This window comes from Sminthopsis crassicaudata, chromosome 2 (genome assembly GCF_048593235.1).
Source record: "Sminthopsis crassicaudata isolate SCR6 chromosome 2, ASM4859323v1, whole genome shotgun sequence".
NCBI lineage: Eukaryota > Metazoa > Chordata > Mammalia > Dasyuromorphia > Dasyuridae > Sminthopsis > Sminthopsis crassicaudata.
In genome coordinates, this window is record NC_133618.1 from 35,639,895 (window position 1) to 35,659,193 (window position 19,299).

Below are 19,299 nucleotides of genomic sequence, written 5' to 3' on the forward strand. Positions count from 1 at the left end.
ATCAACAAATTGTAGAGATTTGAAGGGAGGAAAACAAATAGAGTAAATAGCTGAACAGGGGAGCTCTCTGACCTCTTAGACTTGTGGGAAAACTAGGCATACTTCTAAAAAGAAAAAAAATGTTCCAGGAGAAGAAAGAAAAATCATTATTAGCAAGTTTGCTTTCATGGAGTTAGAGAACAGAAACTTTAAGAAGGCTAAACTGGGTAATTGTTTGTCTGCAATATTTGATTAAGAGTTTGGGGAACTTACTATATTTCAAAGAGGTTTTATAATTTTGAAATAATTTTACTCTAACCTTGCACATATTATATTTATTAAGAGGATTAAGAATTGTTTGAATATCGTGGCCTTGACAACTGAAGAGAAAAACTTTTCTTTTTTATTATTTGATTGGACTTCAAATGAAAATATAGGTTATTAAACAAAATGCCAGTAGCTTACCTTGGCTGGGAGGACGGGGATCCGTGTTACTTAAATGAAGTATTTAGAAGTATTGGCTAATTTGTAAACTATATTATGTTTTTTATAATTTAATTTGAAATTAATTATGAATCTTGAAGTTTAAAATTTAAAAAAGTGGTTTAAAAACAAGGGAAAAAAGATTTATTTACAAAAGCAATTAATATTTTAAATGGAGCTTCTAGTCAAAAGGATTATTGGTTTGGGAGAGTTTAAAGTATGTCCAGAGGGGCAGCTAGGTGACATAGTGGATGGAGCACCAGCCTTGAATTCAGGAGGACTTCAGTCCAAATCTGGACTCAGACACTTAACACTTCCTAGCTGTGTGACCCTGGGCAAGTCACTTAACCCCAGCCTCAGGGGGAAAAAAAAGTATGTCGGAGAAGGTTTGAACAAGTAGGCATTGGGAGGAAAGAGAGACAGAGATATGGGACAGGAGAATGAAGGTGATTTAAAAAGGATTGCTTAGTAGAACCAAATGATTTCAAGAAGAAATCAGTGGGAAAAAGAAGGAACTGGAGGCAGAGTCTGATTCTCACCCTGTAGGAGATTCAGAGTGAAGAGTTCATTGGAGATTCAACTGTGGTGCTGGCTGGAGACACTTGAAAAAGAGCTCTCAAGGAACCAAAGAGAGAGGAAGGCCTCTACTGAAAGCTAGCCAGGCCCCAAGTGAAGGATGCAAGACTTGAAGGAAAAAATTAAGGATCTGGAGATAAGATTTGGAAAGAGACAGTAAAGGACTTTAACTCCTGGCTGCATTTTGGGATTACTGAACTGAACTGAAGACAAGGCTGCCTCCAGAAGCTCCCCAAGAGATCTGCTCCCAGAGAAGGATTACAACTTAGAGAAACAGAACGTCACAAGAATATAATTACAGACATCTGATTTTGCTTAAGTTATTCTAAATCTGACATTACAAAACAGTGAATGAAATTTATTTTTTATTAAGTTGTTACTTTACAAAAATAGAGGTTAAAGGAAGAAGAAAAAGAAAACTGAAAAGAGAGCAAGGAAATCAACTTTTTTTTCTTTTTATATTTTTAAAATTAATTTTGTAATTATAACTTTTGTGACAGTACATATGCATGAGTAATATTTTTTACAACATTATCCCTTGCACTCACTTCTATTCCCAATTTTCCCTCCTTCCCTCTGCATAACTTTGTACCAATTAGTGTGCTAAGCAGTTTACAAATAACTCATTTGATCCTCACAACAATCTTGAAAGGGTGGGGCTACTCATATGCCTCTTTTATATTTAAGGCAACTGGAGAATCATTCAAATAGTGTCTTAGCCTGAATTTGAACTCAGCTTTTCCTAACTCAAAGTTCAGCTATTAAGGGTCTGAGTTTTATGAATTTTGTTAAGAATTTTACCTAATGTAGGCTTATTTCTTTTTGTTCTCAACTATAATAGAATGTAAGCACATTAATTGGAGAATGCATGACCTGTTTTGTTTTCCAGATGATCTGAAGGTAAATTAAGGGAAAAGAGGCTTTGTGACATAAAGAGTAAAGAACGTTAACCTTGAAGCCAAGAAGACCTAGTTTATATCCTAACCCTGTCACATACTAGCAGTGTGACAAGGGTAAATCAAGTAACCTCAGTGCTGTACCTCATTTATATCAAACTCAAATACAAATGGGACCTGTGAACTATGAGTTCAGTGGATTTAGAGTAGGAAGAAGCTTAGGAAGGTAGATTCACTAATAGACTATTTGTAATAATACTATGTGAGGTTCTGAGAGCCTGAAATAGAATGGACACAGTGTCAGAGGACATAAGAAGGGACTCAAGAGATGTTGCAAAGTTGTTAGTAGGCTTTGGCAAGATTTTGAATATGGGGAGAGAGAAAGTGACAAATCTAGAGTGATTCCTAGATGTTTCTAGAGGGACTAGGAGGAGGATCTTTAATTTTAGGAGGATAATTAGTTTTGTTTGGGATAAATTGAGATCAAGATATCTATTAGACATCCAGGTTGAAAAGTCTCACAGATAGTTGGAAATGAGAGACTGGAGATCAGTAGAAAGATTGGGCAAGACAGGTAGAGATAGTAATTAAATCCATGGGAGGTGATATTTCACCAGTGAAATAGCATGGAGGGATAAGAAAAGAGGATACAGGACAGAATCCTGAGGAAAATGTTTGTTAAAGAGCATACTCGGTAAGAAAATCTAGCAAAAGAAACAGATAAGTGGTATGATAAATAAAAGGGAAAGCAGAAAAGAATTTTGTATCCTGAAAATGTAGAAGAGAGTATCAAAGAAGGCAGAGAGAGGGCAGCTAGGTGGTGCAGTGGATAGAGCACCAGCCCTGAAGTCAGGCCTCAGACACTTAACACTTCCTAGCTGTGTGACTCTGGGCAAGTTTCTTAACCCCAGCTGTATCTGAAAAGAAAAGAACATACAAACAAAGGACAGAGAGGACCAGTAGTGTCAAAGGCTGCAGGAAAGTCAAGGAGAATAGTTAGGATTTTTACAAGGTGGTAAGTCACTGGAATCAATAGAGACAATTAATTTGATCCTACAAGGAGATGTTATGGGCCAGAACTTGAGACAAGGTACTGAGTGGAATTGAGGAGACAATGATTAAATCCAATTTAGCTTTGATTTAATCCTACAACAAACAATGGTTTCCTAGTGATGAAACTATACTCAGTGTGCACGATATAATCATGAAACTCTCAGGGCCAAGCATACAGAAGCCCACAATCACACTCTTGGAGGCAGAGTCAAGATTTCATTCCCATGTCTACCTTTGTGCTGACTGGAGGCTTTGGATTCAGAGGGATCTAGAGACTGATGCTTGCTGGAGACATTCTGACAAGAAAATATTCAAGACATTGAAGGACACAATATAGGATCTGGACTTTAACTCCTGGCTGCATTTTGGGATTATTGAACTGAAGTGAAACTAAGGCTGCCTCCAGAAGCTCACCAAGAAATCTGCCCCCAGAGAACGCTCTACCATCTAGAGAAAACAGAACTTCACAGAGAATGAAGACTGAGAAAAAGTCATCAGATTGTAAACTAAAAGATCTTTTGGAGACAGTAGTTATGGTGAAATGATAAAGCCAGAAGCCAGATTATAAAGAGTTATGAAGAGAATGAGAAGAAATCAGAAGCACCTATTATGGACATCTTGACCCACTTGTCCAAATTGCTTACTGCCTGACCTGACTGTATCAAATCGCTTCCTTTTGTAGTTTCTCTTCACTTGTGTCTCACTCTTCATGACCCTGATTTGGAGTTTGCTTTACAAAGATACTGGAATGATCTGCCATTTCATTTTCCAGCTCATTTTTGCAGATGAGGAAACTGAGGCAGTTAAGTGACAAAGTGAAAACATTTCCCCCTTACTCTCTTATTTTTTCCCTGAAGTAATTAGGATTTAAGTGACTTGCCCAGAGTCACTCAGTTAACAAGCATTAGGTGTCTAAGATCAGATTTGAACTTTGTTCTTCCTGACTTCAGGGTTGCTGGTGCTCTATCCCCTGTGACACCTAGCTGCCTCTAACTTAACTATCTCTTAATAAACAGTTAGAGTTGCTGAGTCTCAATCCTTCATTACCTTTAACTACTGCAGCCATTGACTATGGATATACAGTTTTCTCTCTCATTGTGTACTAGGTATATTTGAAAGTGATATCTTCTCATTCTTCTCCTACCTATCGAATCATTTGCATTCTCCTTTGCTTATTCATCATCTAAGTTATTTTATAATTCATGGAGATCTATAAAATCTCTATTCTGAGAACTTATCTCCTCTCACACTAATTGGCACTTGCTTATCTCATCAGTTCCAGTGGCATTAAATATCATATTAGGTGGATGTTTTCCAGATCTTTTTATCCCAACCTCTCCTGTCCCCCAACATCCATTCTAGCTGCCTGTTAGATATTTTAAACTTTATGCTTTTGCTTATCCTGACTCCTGCTGATTCTAAGATATCCAGGGTCACAACATTTGGTGTCCCACATGTGGGCCAAGCACCCTACTTCCACTGAAGTCCTCCAGTGACCAGGAAATTAGGTGAGTATTTTAGTAGACAAACAAGGAACTTATTTTGTTAAGGGCTAAACTAGTAACCTTTTATAGCTGAAATGGGGCAGATGTTAGGAAAAGATTCTCCCCCATCCCCAGCCCCATCCCCAGCCCCACCCCTACGCCTACCCCAAATTGGTGCTATAGAAAGCATGCTTAAGTTAATTGAGGAGCAAAGTTTACTTATAACCTGGGTACAGATTGGTAGACTCTTGGGTACATTAAAACGCCCCTCCCCTTGGTTCCTAGAAGAAAAAGAAATAAGTGTATATAATTGGAAACTCTACAATAATACACATCCTTGTTCAATTTCCACAGAGGTATTTTATATGTACAACATAATTCAATTGGCCTTAAACAATCTTGCAAGTTGTAGAAAAAGGAAAAGTTTTAGAAATGACCAGATGAGGAAGTGTGAGGGAAAAAAGAAAGACAATAAACAGTCTCAAGACCTTGTCCGAGGGCAATTCCACTTAAATGAGGTTTAAGGGCATGGTGATTCTGGCTCCTTTGAGGGAGCTTCAACCCCGCCTAGGGAGCAAATTATTGACAGGCCCCCATCAACTCCACCTTCTGGGATGGAAGGAGGAGGAATAGTGGGAGGGGCAGTGATATCACCAGCAGCCCCTCCCCCAGCAATCATCCCCTTCTATGACTAGATTGCAAAAGGCTCTACCTAAAGCCACAGAAGAAGGGAAGGAAATAGGGGTCTGAGAGTTCAAATTTTTCCCGTGATTCAACAGTTTAACTCTTCAGGTCAAGAAGGTAGAAGATATTTGATATAGACATTCTCAAAGACATGAAAAAAGCTTGTACTCTTTATAGGCTACATCAGCTTATGTTAAAATATTATTACAGAATTTGGCTTATGAAGTCTTAAGCCCTAGTGAAATCTATAGCAAGGGTATGCTTAGAACCTGGACAAAACTTGTTCTGGCTTTCTGAATATAGTGAACTCTATAGGATACAAGCCCAACAAAATAGTCAAAGTGGAGTTAATACTTCAATCACCTGTGACCAACTAACAGGTGTAGGTCCTTATGCAGAAGTTACAGTACAGATTAAATACCCCATAGAATATGAATAAATTGCTGCTGTTGCTATCAAAGCATGGGCTTCTCTCCCCAATAAAAAACAACAAAGGTGAGGCCTTCACAAAAATTGTACAAGGATAAAATGAACCCTTTGCTGATTTTGTGGGACGTTTGCAGACAGCTGTCATACAGACTAATAGTGAAAATACAGTAACAGACACTTTGGTAAGGCAACTTGCTAAAGAAAATGCTAATGAGGTTTGCAGAAAGATTATACCACAAAGATGGTCCTTTACAAGAGATCATAAGATGCTGTGCCACACTGGGCACAAATACCTTTTATAGCCAAGCTATGATGCAGTCTTCCCAAGATCCCAACATGGGAAGACTGGGTCCCTTTTGGCAAGAGACTTCCAGAGAGACTCGTCAATACTTTCAATGTGGTAAAACAGGGCATCTGAAAGCTCAATGTTGGCACAGAGACATAGTGAGAAAATAGGGTGGGAGAACAAGACGCAACAGAGGACTCCATTGGGTATCAGAGTGTAGACTGATTCAGGGAAATGGGATGAGGGGCCCAGCTCCAGGGCCCCAGGCAAAAAACACTTGGGGCATGATGGCAGCTGATGCCACACCCAGAGAGTGCCTACAAGTCCAATACCCAGACATGACCAATCAGCAGGAAGCCATCTGATTGGAGAAAGGAATTACACAATCAATCAGCCAGGAAGCAACTTGATGGGAGAAAGGGATCACAATTAGGGAGGATAGAGTTGTATGCAGCTGGGACAACTGAGATACCCCCTGGAGAGGTGAAATCTGTTCCTCTCCAGCCTATGGATCCCTTGCCTCCAGGCACAGTAGGCTTGACCATTTCACCTCCTGAGAGTACTTACAAAACAGTGTCTATGCATACACTGATGTGGGAAACTGGGGAATGTGTAGATAATATCCCAGTCACTAATACAGGTAGATAATGTGTGACTTATTAACCAGGAGAAGTAGTGGCATCAGGTTTACTGATACAGACTCCTAATAAGCAACCTGGTGATAGTCACCCACATTCTGACTCCAAGCAGCAAAACCCAGGAATATATTGGACAGCAGTTGTGGCAGCTGATCCACTTATGCTCACCATCTATATAAATGGCACACCATTGGAAGGATTGGTAGACACAGGTGCAGATCACACAGTAATTAGAGGTGCCAACTGGCCCAGTCACTGGCCAAAAATTAAGGCAGACACCTACATGTCTAGTGTAGGAGGATCAATAGCAGCTGAAGTTAGTACTACCCCTTTGAGATGGATATTTGAAAATGAAACAGGAGTTTTACTCCTTTTATAGTTGAAAAAATTCCTATCAATCTGTAGGGAAGAGATATTTTTACAACAATTAGGGCTAAAAATGAGTACTTTGGTTTTTTAGGCAGGGCTGCTGTTGACCTGCCAACACTTTCACCTGTTCCTTTCCAATGGACTGATACACCAGTGTGGATAGAACAGTGGACGTAGGTAGTGATAAAATTCAGGCCTTATTAGACATAGTACAGGAGCAACTTGACCAAGGACACTTACAAACTTCTCTAAGTCCTTGAAATTCCCCAGTATTGGCTGTAAAAAAGAAATCTGGAAAATGGAGGATGTTGACTGATTTAAGAAAGGTAAATGAACACATGGAAACTATGGGAACTCTTCAACCTGGACTCCCATCTCCTACTCAGTTGCCTAGAGAATGGCCTCTTTGGGTTATAGACATTAAGGATTGTTTCTATTCTATCCCTCTAGATAAGGAGGATATGAAAAGATTTGCCTTTTCAGTGCCCAGGATTAACTTAGCTGAGCCTTATAAAAGATATTAATGGAAAGTTTTGCCACAGGGAATGAAAAACAGCCCTAATATATGTTAAATGTATGTTGCTGCTGCTCTTACTGCAGTAAGAAAAGCATTTACAAAAGTAATGTTATTACATCACATGGATGATCTCTTGGGATGTGCACCTGAGGAACAAATGTTAGAAGCATGTCTACAAAAAACCATAGAAACACTAAGCAATTATAAATTGCATATAGCTCCAGAAAAAAATTCAAAGACATGTTGGTTTACTCCTGAGATTCAATGTTAATTTTTTATGGACTCCATCAGAAGAAATACATTATTCAGTTTTATTTCCAGATTTGTTTCTTCCTAACTCAAGGATCATACACAAGTTACTAAATTTCACTTGTTTCCAGTTTCTTTACCTACAAGTTGTATATATTATATAAAAACATCTCTCATTTCCAGGATGACATAAGGAAGGTCTCAGGCCAAGGAAGTATTTCTACAGCCTGGCTGAGGTGCAGCTTCGTTCTTCTTACAGCTGAGGCTGTTGCTTTAGCTCTCCACTGGTTCTCCCAGTCTCCTCTTAGCTGCTGCTTTCCCCCACCTTGTCCCTCCAGTCAGGAAGGTGCCTATTTTTTCAGCCTGGCTGCAGGAACAGCTCCATTCTGCTTTGGCCAGCTGAGACTGTTTGTTGCTTTAACTGTCCACTGGATCCCCCAATCTCCTGTTTTCTGCTGCTTTCACCAACTTTGTTCTTCGGGTTGCTCTCACCACTACCATGCTGTCTTCTGCTCTGAAAGTGGCTGTGGTGTGCTCCAGTAACCAGAACTGGAGCATGGAGGCTCACAGTGTCCTCAAAAAAAGAGGATTTCGAGTCACATCTTTTGGAGCAGGAACTTCTGTAAAATTCTGGGACCCACAGCAGACCAGCCTAATGTCTATGATTTCAAAATGACCTATCATCAGATGTACAATGATCTTCTTAAAAAAGATGCAGAACTCTATAGAGACAATGGGGTTTTGTCCATGATGAGCAGAAATAAGAGAATCAAGCCCCGGCCAGAGAGGTTCCAGAAATGCAGGGATGAGTTTGATCTCATCATTACCTGTGAACAGAGAGTCTATGACAAGGTAGTAGAACATGTAAATTCCAGGCATCAGGAGACTCAGAAGCCAGTGCATGTGATTAATGTGGACATTGAGGACAATGAAGAAGAAGCCATTCTAGGAGCCTTTCTCATCTGTGAACTCTGTCACTTATTCAGAGTTTGGAAAACATGGAAACTCAGATAGATAAACTGTTACTAAAATTAGAGGAGAAACATGATAGGCCTTTGCTCCATACCCTGTTTTTACCGAAGCTACAAATTGTTTTTTTTCCCTTCAGAGTTAAAAAAAGTCTAGGTGTATTCCAGAAATCAAGATACTTTGCAGCCAGTCCATAGGATTCATGTGGACATTCAGGACAATGAGTAAAAAGCCACAGAAGAAGCTTGTCAGTGTATGCAGACAGAAGATGTGAAAACCAAGACTGGTGAACTGTTACCAGAATTGGAGGAGGAAAGTAGGAAGACTATCCTCCACACAATCTGAATTTACTGAAGCCAAAATTTCTTTCCTCTATAGTTGAAAGAATCATGTGTGTCAAGGTCATTGGACTATTCCCTACTCCTCCAGAAGACCAGTTTCTAATATTCCTTTCTTTCCTTTTGATTTAGATTTTCAATGTCATTTTTTTCTCTTCTTGGGTCAATCCCATTAGGACCTGACAGTCCCAGGTCCTAGAGGATCTTCCATTCCTCCGGATCCTCAGGGGGTTATCAATATGTGCTATCTAAGAATAAATTTCTCTTTCACTTCACACTTACCTCCTGGTGGTCTGTCTCTGTGGGATGTGGGTGGGTGGCCAAATATGGGTAAGTGTGGCTTAGCCATACAGTCAAGGGACGAGCATTAAGAATAGCTCTAAGGGAAGCTACAAGGTTAGAGTAGTCAAAGGGGGAGCAACAAGAATGTTTACAATAGATTTATACCTTCTTGATTACTTGGAATACACCTGGAAAAGTTATTTTTTCTTTTCTATTTTTGTGCATTGAATCTTTTATTTTCAAAACATACCCAGGGATAATCTTCAACTTTAGAGGAAGAGCAATCATTCAATTCAAGCTAGCAGAAGTCAAACACATAAGTTCAAAAAGGATTAAAAAAAAAAACAAATTCTGGGGCAGCTGGGTGGTGAATTGGATAGAGAACCTGCTTTGAAGTCAGGAAGATCTGACTGGGAGGGATGTAGAAGACCCTTACCCAAAAGGACTACTCAGACTTCACTTAGTCAAAAGTAGAAAAGTTAGTTCTTGAAAACCTCTGGAGGATGAGCCCATCCCATCAAGAGATAAGAAAGAGAAAGCTTGGGGTAGGAGAGCTAAAGAAGTAGTAAAAATACATAGCTTTTCAAAAAGAGATTACATCACAAGTAAAGAGAGCATTGAGAAGGGGAAGGGGAGGCATCTAATCCATTGTTGCTATTCATAGAGATTGGAATGGAAGGTTTCAATTTCCCCCAAATATCCTGATTTCTAGGAAACAGAAAACCAGGCCTTCAGGCTTAATAAAGCAGATAGACTAAATATTGATAACTGTCAAATACTGATAAATGTCATCAGCTCAGGTTAAGGAAATATGTTAATAGCTGACCAAGGCTCAAGTAAATAAGAGTCTCCACATATTATACAGGTCATAGGGGAAACACGGAAATAATCAAAATAAAATACAGACCAAGAATTCATACATTCCTGGAAGTTCTTCACCTTATCTCTCTCTATTCCACATAACCCCCTTTTCAATATGAAAATGATTTTTACCATATTTCTATGAAGATCTCACACATTGTTCAAAATCAGTTAACATATCTATACATTGTTTATCAACTTCACCATCAAGATCATGCCTCCCTAGTACATTCTAGCCTTTTCTCTGAAGAATCATCACTTTAATATTTAGCATCTTCTGTATGCAATATTTTGATAGGGACTGTTGAACTATTCTGGTTACTAATGTAATTATACAGAGTAGACATCAAATGTTTTCTGAGGCACTTAATACTTCCTATCTGTGTGACCCTGGGGAAGTCACTTAATCTCAATCCTCAGCCAAAAACAAAAACAAAAACAAACAAACAAAAAAAAACCACCCCCTACCCCCGCAAATATAAAAGTCTCCCAGAGTCATAATGATATCAATACTAACATGTATATCAGACATTAATATGTGGCAGACACTTTTAAAGTATAATCTTATTTGAATGTTACCACTGTGGAAGTTGTTTGTTGTTACGATCTCCATGTTACACAAAGGAAAATCAAGAAAAATAGAGTTTAAGAGACTTGTCCATCTATGTAGTTGTTATGCAAGCTGTTTTTGATTCCAAGCAACATCTGGGATGCATTTGCTCAATGCTTTGTGGCAATAACAAGGAAAATTTTAGTGCAGGACACTTTTAAAAACTCATATTTGTTTCTACGTGAAAAGAAAAAGAAAAGGAGGGGGAAGAAGTGGAAGAGGAGAAGGGAAAAAAGAAGAAAAGAGAAGAGAGAGAGGAGGAAAAGAAAAAGGAGGGAGAGGAGAGGACAAGGAAGAAGAGAAAAAGTAAAAAGATAAGGAGAGGAGAGGGAGGGAAGGAGGAGGAGGACTTCTACTAGGAGTAGATGAAGCAGGAAGAGTGTTGGGGAGGCAGGAATGGGAAGAGAGGAAAGAGAGTAACAAAGAGAGGGAGGGGGAGATGGAAGGAAAGCAGAAGGAGAATGAAGGGAAGTGGGGGAACAAGTAGGGGGAGGAGGGAGACAAAGAAGGGGAGAGGAGAGGGAAAAGAAGGAAAGGACGACAAATAATAATAATTTGGGAATTCTTGGTGCCAGTCATATTTAATTGAACTGTTGTCAAAATACTCAAATATATGTTTCAACATGGCAATGTGAAGAGGTTTTGTTGATGATGTCCTTGGCCTGGGGAAGAAAACAAACAAACACAAAGGAAGCACCTGATTAAATTGATTCTGGAAGCAAAAAGTGGTCAAGGGATTTTAGCAGTGATAATTGCTAGTGCATTAGGCAGAATATGAATCCAGCCCTTCCTGACTTTAAATGACACATTCCAACTATAAATATTTTCATTTTCTGGACAAATCTATAGGCCAATACAAATAGAAGAGTTGAGATTCTCTCCCATGGGCATTTGACATCAAAGAATGAATATATGTGCATTGATCCTTTTTTAAAATGACTTAAAGAAAGGGCTTAAATGACATAGGATCTCCTTATCAAAGATTCCGAAGCTAAAATAAAAAAGAGGCTATACAAGAGTTGAAAAACCTAGGCAAAATGTTCTTATATTTGCCAAACTTTACAGAGCTGGAAAGAATTAGGGGTGGCACTTTCACCCAGTTATTGCTTAGTCAAACTCCTACTGTCTTTTCATTGTCATTTTGTAGACACACACACACACATGTCTCTTGAGATGATAATATTTTCAGTAATATTATTGGGGCAGATGGATGCATAAAGGAGACAAGCAGATTATAGTCTCATAGGTGACTGATATAAATGCTATTATATTTGTATATTTATATGAACAATTCTAAATATATATCAATGTCTTGCATACATAATAGATTTACATATACATATAATTTAAATGCAATAAATTCCTGCTTCAAATAATTATAAAATCAGGAACTGTTACAACTGAAGGAATGAGAGATGTTTTATATCATGTATACAATTTGTAGGTAAAAAAACTGAGACCCAGTGAGACAAAGTAACATTTCTATAATCCTTCAGTAAGGAAGGAAGAAAAATCTGGAAATAAAATGGAGTCATGTATTTCTTGTGATGGACTCCATAAAAAATTAACACTGAATCTCAGGAGTAAAGGAACATTTATTAAGCCCCTACAACATACCAATGCATAAGTACTGGAGATAGAGATGCACACCAGAGACCTAGGAATTTAGGACTTGATGGGGGAATGCCACACAAAAGAAAAGTTCCAAGGGGAAAGACAAGACAAGACAAGTTGGTGTGGTGATAAAACTTCAGTGCTGCAAGAAGTCAGAAACAAATGCAATAAAAGAAAGTAAAGAAGTCCCAACTGGGAGCAGTTAGGTAGCAAAGGAAGAGGACATTGGAAGGGAGTGAGTGTCTCCAGCTGACCTTCATAAGGGGAAGATGAGGATTTCCCAGATGCACTGTCCACAACAGAGGCAAAGTTTTTGAGGAGGTGTGAAATCAAGACCTAGGAAAATAACCCAACTTTTCTCAGATTAAGTTTCCTCATCTATCTCATCCAACTCTACCCACTGATGCCATAATTCATAGGAGCAGACTGATTTCACAATGATAGAGTAGGAACTCTGTCAGGGACTTTACTGGAAGATTGGAATACCAGGAGAAAATTGATGTGCCTATACTCAAGGAGCTTTCATGTTGTTTCTGTGGGGGAGAAAGCTCTCAGATGTCATGTAATTCAACTTATTTCTGAAAAGAAATAAACAACTATAACCCATCCTTTCTAGAATTTCCTTGAGTGTTGGTCATCCAATATGGACTTGGAAAACTTCTTGGATGCCAAATAGAGCACCTGATCATGACTCCCCACTTCCAGGGCCATCTCCATTTCTCTTGATCTCCATCTTACCAGCAGGCACAGATGGCTCCAGAGGAGAAAGTGAAATTGCCCATTCCTCCCCCTCCCATTCCTGAAATCCAGCTCACTTGTATCACTTCCCCAAAATCCTGGTTCTCTTTGAAAATGAAGGACAGACTTCCTGCCAAGATGGCGGAGAGGAGGCACACAGCTGCTTGAGCTCCCTGTTTTCTCTCAGAATTTGCTTCATGACAAGTCTCCGAATTAATGCTAAATTAATGCTGGGTTAAAAAACCCAGAAATAATTACCAACAGAAGCTAACCCTGAAATTCGTCAGAAAAGGTTTGTGTTTGCTTGGGGGAGGGGACAAACAGACTGGGCCCAGGCTGAGGGCAAGCAGTGGGAGGGAGGCAGGCAGCTCACACTACTCAGACCTGAGGGGGGAGGGGTGTCACAATCCCCCAACTGTTTTTTTTTTTTTTTTTTTTTTTTTACACTTCATAATTTCCACAGCCTTTTCTAACCCCTAGAAATTGGATAATACTTCTTATATCCCACTTCATAAAAGTATATTAACCTCTGAGCAAATCTCCCATAGGACAATCTCCTGCTACATTTAAAATCCCAGCAATTGCTATGAAGGTCAGGATGAGAAAAAACATGACTCCAGACATTCAGTCAATGGATAATTACTCCCTGAATTCTCTGTTAATTCTTCTGACAGGGCTATATCAGAAGTGAATGTATAACAACTTGCTCCAATTGTAGCAGATTTCTTCTCCTCCTCCTCTTTTCCCTCCTTTCCCCTTCACCTCCTCCTATCCTTTTCCTCCTTCTCTCCCCTTCTTTTTCTTTTTTCTTTTGCCAACAACCTCTTCAGAACCATTCCCATTCTGCTGACGTCATCCAATTGCTCTGTTATCCCCTTCACTGCTTCCTCTGGCATAGTTTATTCAATAATAGTTACCCCCCAGCATAGGAATTACCCAAATCCAGAACTACTAGATTTCTAGCCTTGGATTCACCATGTGCTACCCTTGATTTAATTCTTCCTGATTCGGCCAGGGTAAAAGAAATAGCTAATTGTCTCTTCAACAATGAGAGGACTCAAACCAGTTCCACTTGGTCAGTGATGAAAAGAACCATCTACACCCAGAGAGAGGACTGTGGGAATTGAGTATGGAACACAACAAAATTGTGACTGTTTCTTGTAAGGATCACTAGGTGCTAACTCAGTTGTCTGATTTAGCATAGTAGTTAACAGTTCTCTAGCTCAGAATGCACATCTTTAATTCACACCTTTAAACTTCTGAAAGGAGTTGACACCTTTAAAAGGAGTTGACACCTATAAAGTAGTTTACACCTTTAGAATACCCAGAATCCCATTTACTGGGAGGATAAAAGGAGCCAGGAATCAGGAAGAAGAGGATTCAGGATTCTCCCTTTGCTCTGGCTGGAGGCTCCAGAAACATCCCAAGAAACCTGCTCACAGAGAAAAGGATTCCTCCCAGAGAAAGATTACAATTTGAGAGACAACAGGACACTCCATTTTGGTGCCCAACTTGGGGCAAGGACTTATTCTGAGCCCTTCAGGGTGCTAGCTTGGACTTCACATTTTGGTACCTGAACAGTCCAGTGCTTTCTTTGAACTAAAATGCTTCCACTCAATGCTTTCTTGAGGGACAGATATTTCCAAGGGGATGAAAGGCTGAGAGAAAATGAATTTGAAGAGCTACAAGAGACAAATACTATCTGTTATGACTGTCTCAGAGAGACATCTAAGCAAATCACTCTTGAATGTGGACACACCGTGTGCAAGTTTTGTCTCCAGAAAAAAGTTTTTGGATCTTCATGTTGCACTGCATGCTGGGAATTCTCCCAGCTCAGAAATCTTCAAGTTGATATGGTCATGTTCCCTGAAGGAGAAGGCTTTTGTGAGATGCACGGGGAAGACCTGAAGTTTTTCTGTGATACCAACAAAGCGCTACTCTGTGTGAGCTGTTCTCAATCAGAGAATCATGAGAACCACATCCATTGGCCAATTGGAGTGGCTGCTCTCCTTTGTAGGAAGTATATCCTGAAGTATTGGAAGCTTTTGAAAGAGCTGATGGAAGATACTCAAGAACTTATAATAGAAGAGGAAGAAAAAACGATGGCATGGGCTGTGCAGGACACTGGCTACAAAGTTACATACTGGAGGCTGTCTGAGAAAGAAAGTCTTGCAATAGAAGAACACCTCCTGGGTATGAAGGATGAAGCTGAGATAGTGCAACATGAAGAACTTACTGTCGAGCAGATGGATGAGACATTCAGGGAGCTCTATCAGACGCTGAAGGAGTTGGAGGCTACCCTGCAATGGAAAATAATGGAAGAAAAGAAGAAGTGGGAAGCTATGATAACCAGACAAAGCAGACTTGTAGCAGAAGTCATCCAAAAGTCGGAAGAAATGCTCCAGAAGCCAAATATCGAACTGCTCCAGGATATTGTCCATAGGACTTTCCATAGGGATTATCAAAGGGTTTATGACCAACAGATTACGGAACCTTACACTTTAACATTTGATTCTCATTATTATACTGTGGCAACGCAATTTTTGCAATATGTCAAAAATTTAAAGTCACCAGAACGCTTTTATGTCTATAGCTTCTCTGGTGATAAAAAGAGATGCATCATGGTTCCAGGTAGCTCCTCTGGAGAGAGATATGCCATTTATATAACTGGATGTGAGGAACTTGAGGCCAGGATAGAATCTTGGAAGAAGAATGATCTTGTTGGGAAATCCTAATAATATTATGTGGTCCCAACTCTACATGACTGAGAATTCAGACCTTTTGCTGAGAGGATAAATTTACTCAAAGCTTAAATTAGGATCTACAGCATCTTGACCATAAACTTCTTTAGATCTGAAGGTACAAGATGTTAATGTCATTGTAAGTCAGCCATTGTTGTAGTTATCATCCATGTAACTTACTGGGTAGAGTGCTGGGCATGGAGTTAGGAAGACCTGGGTTCAAATCCAGTCTCAGACCCTTATTGGCTGTGTAATCTTGCTCAAGTCAATTAACCTGTTTTCCTGTTTTCTTAAATGTAAAAGAGAGGAAAGAACAGGTTTTCCTATGGATTAAATGAAATATGTGTAAGGACATTGACAGTTTCTGACAAATTTACAGTTGACTTTTGTGTATTCTGCTGTTCAGAATGAGATCCCCAGCAGCCACTAGCAGGTGGCTCCCACAACAGACTTCAAATTAAAAACAAAACAAAACAAAACAAACAAACAATGAAACAAAATAAAAACAAAAAACCCCCCAACTTAATGACTATACTGCAAAAATTAGTATCATTTTGACTATTTCCTACTCCTCCAGAAGACCAATATCCAACATTCCTTTCGTTCCATTTGATTTCAATTTTCAATGTCATTTTTCTCTCTTCTTGGGTCAATGACATTATGACCTGACAGTCCCAGACCCTAGAGGATCTTCCCTGGCCCAGGATCCTCAGGGGCTTGTCAATATGTGCTATCTAAGAATAAAATTTTGTTTCACTTCATCCTTACCTCCTAGTGGTCTGTCTCTGTGGGATGCGGGTGGGTGGCCAAATATGGGTGAGGGTGACTTAGCCATGCAGTGGAGGCACGGGCATTAAGAGTAGCTTTCAGGGAAGCCACCAGGTTTGAGTAGTAAAAGGGGCAGCAACAAGTATGTTTACAATAGATTATACATCTTTGACCATTTGGAAGAAACATGGACAATTTATTTCTTTTTTCTTTTCTATTTTTGTGTATTGAAGGTTTTATTTTCAAAACATGCCCAAAGATAATTTTCAATTTTAGAGGAAGAGCAATCATCTAACTCAAGCTAGCAGAAGTCAAACACATGTGTACAAAAACGACCTTAAAAAGCAAAATCGGGGCCATGTCGGAGGCGAATTTCATAGAAAACCAGCTTTGAAGTCAGGAAGATCTGACTGGGAGGCATGTAGAAGATCCAAAATAACTACTCGGGCATCATTCAGTCAAAAGTAGAAAAGTTAGTTCTTGAAAAACTCTGGACGATGAGCCATCCCATCAAGAGATGAGAAAGAGAAAGGTTGGGGTAGGAGAGCCAAAGAAGTAGTAAAGATAAATAGCTTTTCAAAAAGAGATCACATCACAAGTAAAGAGAGCATTGAGAAGGGCAAGGGGAGGCATCTAATCTGTTGTTGGTATTCATAGAGATTGGAATAGAAGGTTTCAATTTCCCCCAAAGATCCTGATAACTAGGAAACAGAAAAAGATGCCTTCAGACTCAATCAAGCAGATAGACTAAATGTTGATAAATGTCAAATACTGATAAATGTGATCAGCTCAAGTTAAGTCAATATATTAATAGCTGGCCAAGGATCCAGTAAATCTGAGCCTGCACATATTTTACAGGTCATAGGGGAAACAGGGAAACAATGAAAATAAAATACAGAAAAAGAATTCATGCATAACTGGAAGTTCTTCACCTTATATCTCTCTATTCCACACAACAATTCCCCCCTTAAATTTTGTAAATGATTTTCATCATATTTCTTTGAAGAACTTACACACTGTTCAAAATCAGTTAACATATCTGTACATTGTTTATGAAGTTCACCATCAAGATCATCCCTCTCTAGTACTAGACTTTTCTCTGAAGAATCATTATTTTAAAGTATCTTCTGTTTGCAATGAAAGTGTGTCTTGGTACCATCTGCATGTTACACATAGGAAAATCAAGAAAAATAGAGTTTAAGTGACTTGTCCATCTATATGGTCGTTATACAAGGTATTTTGATTCCAAGCAACATCTGGGATGCATTTGCTAAATGTTTTGTGGCAATAACAAGGCAAATTTTAGTGCAGGACACTTTTGAAAAGCTGATATTTGTTTCCATGTGCAAAGAAAAAGAAAAGGAGGAGGAAGAAGAGGAAGAAGAGAAGGGAAAAAAAGAAGAAAGAGAAGCGAGGGAGGAGGAGAAGAAAAATGAGGGGGAAGAGAGGAAAAAACCCCGAAGACCTGAAGCAAAAAATACAAGGGGGGAGAGGGAGGGAAGGAGGAGGAGGACTTCTACTAGGAGTTGATGAAGCAGGAAGGTGTGGGGGAGGCCAGAACGGGGAAGAGAGGAAGGAGAGCACCAAGGACAAGGACGGGGAGGAGGAAGGAAAGCAGAAGGAGAATGAAGTGGATTAGGAGAGTGAATAGGGGGAGGAGGGAGAGAAAGAAGGGCAGAAGAGATGGAAAAGAGGAAAAGGAGGACAAATAATAATAATTTGGGAATTCTTGGTGCCAGTCATATTAAATTGACCTGTGGTTAATATTGTCTACTCAAATATATGTTTCAATATGGAAATATGAAGAGATTTTGCTGATGATGTCCTTGGCTTGGGAAAGAAAACAAACAAACACTAATGAAGCACCTGAATAAATTGATTCTGGAAGTAAAAAGTGGTCGAGGGATTTTGGCAGTGGTAATTGCTGGTGCCTTAGGCAGAATATGAATCCAGCTCTTCCTGACTTCAAATGACACATTCCAACCATATTTTGATTTTCTGGACAAATGTATAGGCCATTACATTTAGAAGAGTTGAGATTCTCTCCCATGAGTATTTGACATCAAAGAATGAATATATGTGCACTGATCCTTTTTTTAAATGACTTAAAGAAAGGGCTTAAATGACATAGGATCTCCTTATCAAAGATTCCAAAGCTAAAGTAAAAGAGAGGCTAGCTGGTCCAAAAATGTTATTTGACAGATCAAAAACCTAGGCAAAAAGTTCTCATATTTGCCAAATTTTACAGAGGTGGAAAGAATTAGGGGTGGCAACTTCAACCAGGTATTGCTTAGTCAAACTCCTACTGTCTTTTCACTGTCATTTTGTACACACACACACACACACTCACACATATCTTTTGAAATGATATTTTAAGTAATACTATTGGGACACATGGATGGATAACAGAGATAAGCAGATTATAGGCCCATAGGTGATTGATATAAGTGCTATTATATTTATATATTTATATAAATATTTCTAAATACATCAATGTCTTGCATACTTAATATATTCACATATACATATAATTTAAGTGCAGTACATTCCTGCTTAAAATAAGTATAAAATCAGGAATTGTTACAGCTGAAGGAATGTTTTCTATAATATCTACAATATGTAGCTAAAGAAACTGTAACCCAGTGAGATTCAATAAGTTATCTATGATCCTTGAGTAAGGAAGAAACAAATCTGGAAATAAAGCAGAGTAATGTATTTCTTGTGATGGAGTCCAT

The 19,299-nt window shown here is 39.0% G+C and overlaps 1 pseudogene; it reads left to right on the forward strand.

Annotated features, from left to right (window-relative positions):
• Window positions 1-8,085: 8,085 nt before the first annotated feature.
• Window positions 8,086-8,657, forward strand: LOC141554608 (RNA polymerase II subunit A C-terminal domain phosphatase SSU72 pseudogene; annotated as a pseudogene).
• Window positions 8,658-19,299: the final 10,642 nt, after the last annotated feature.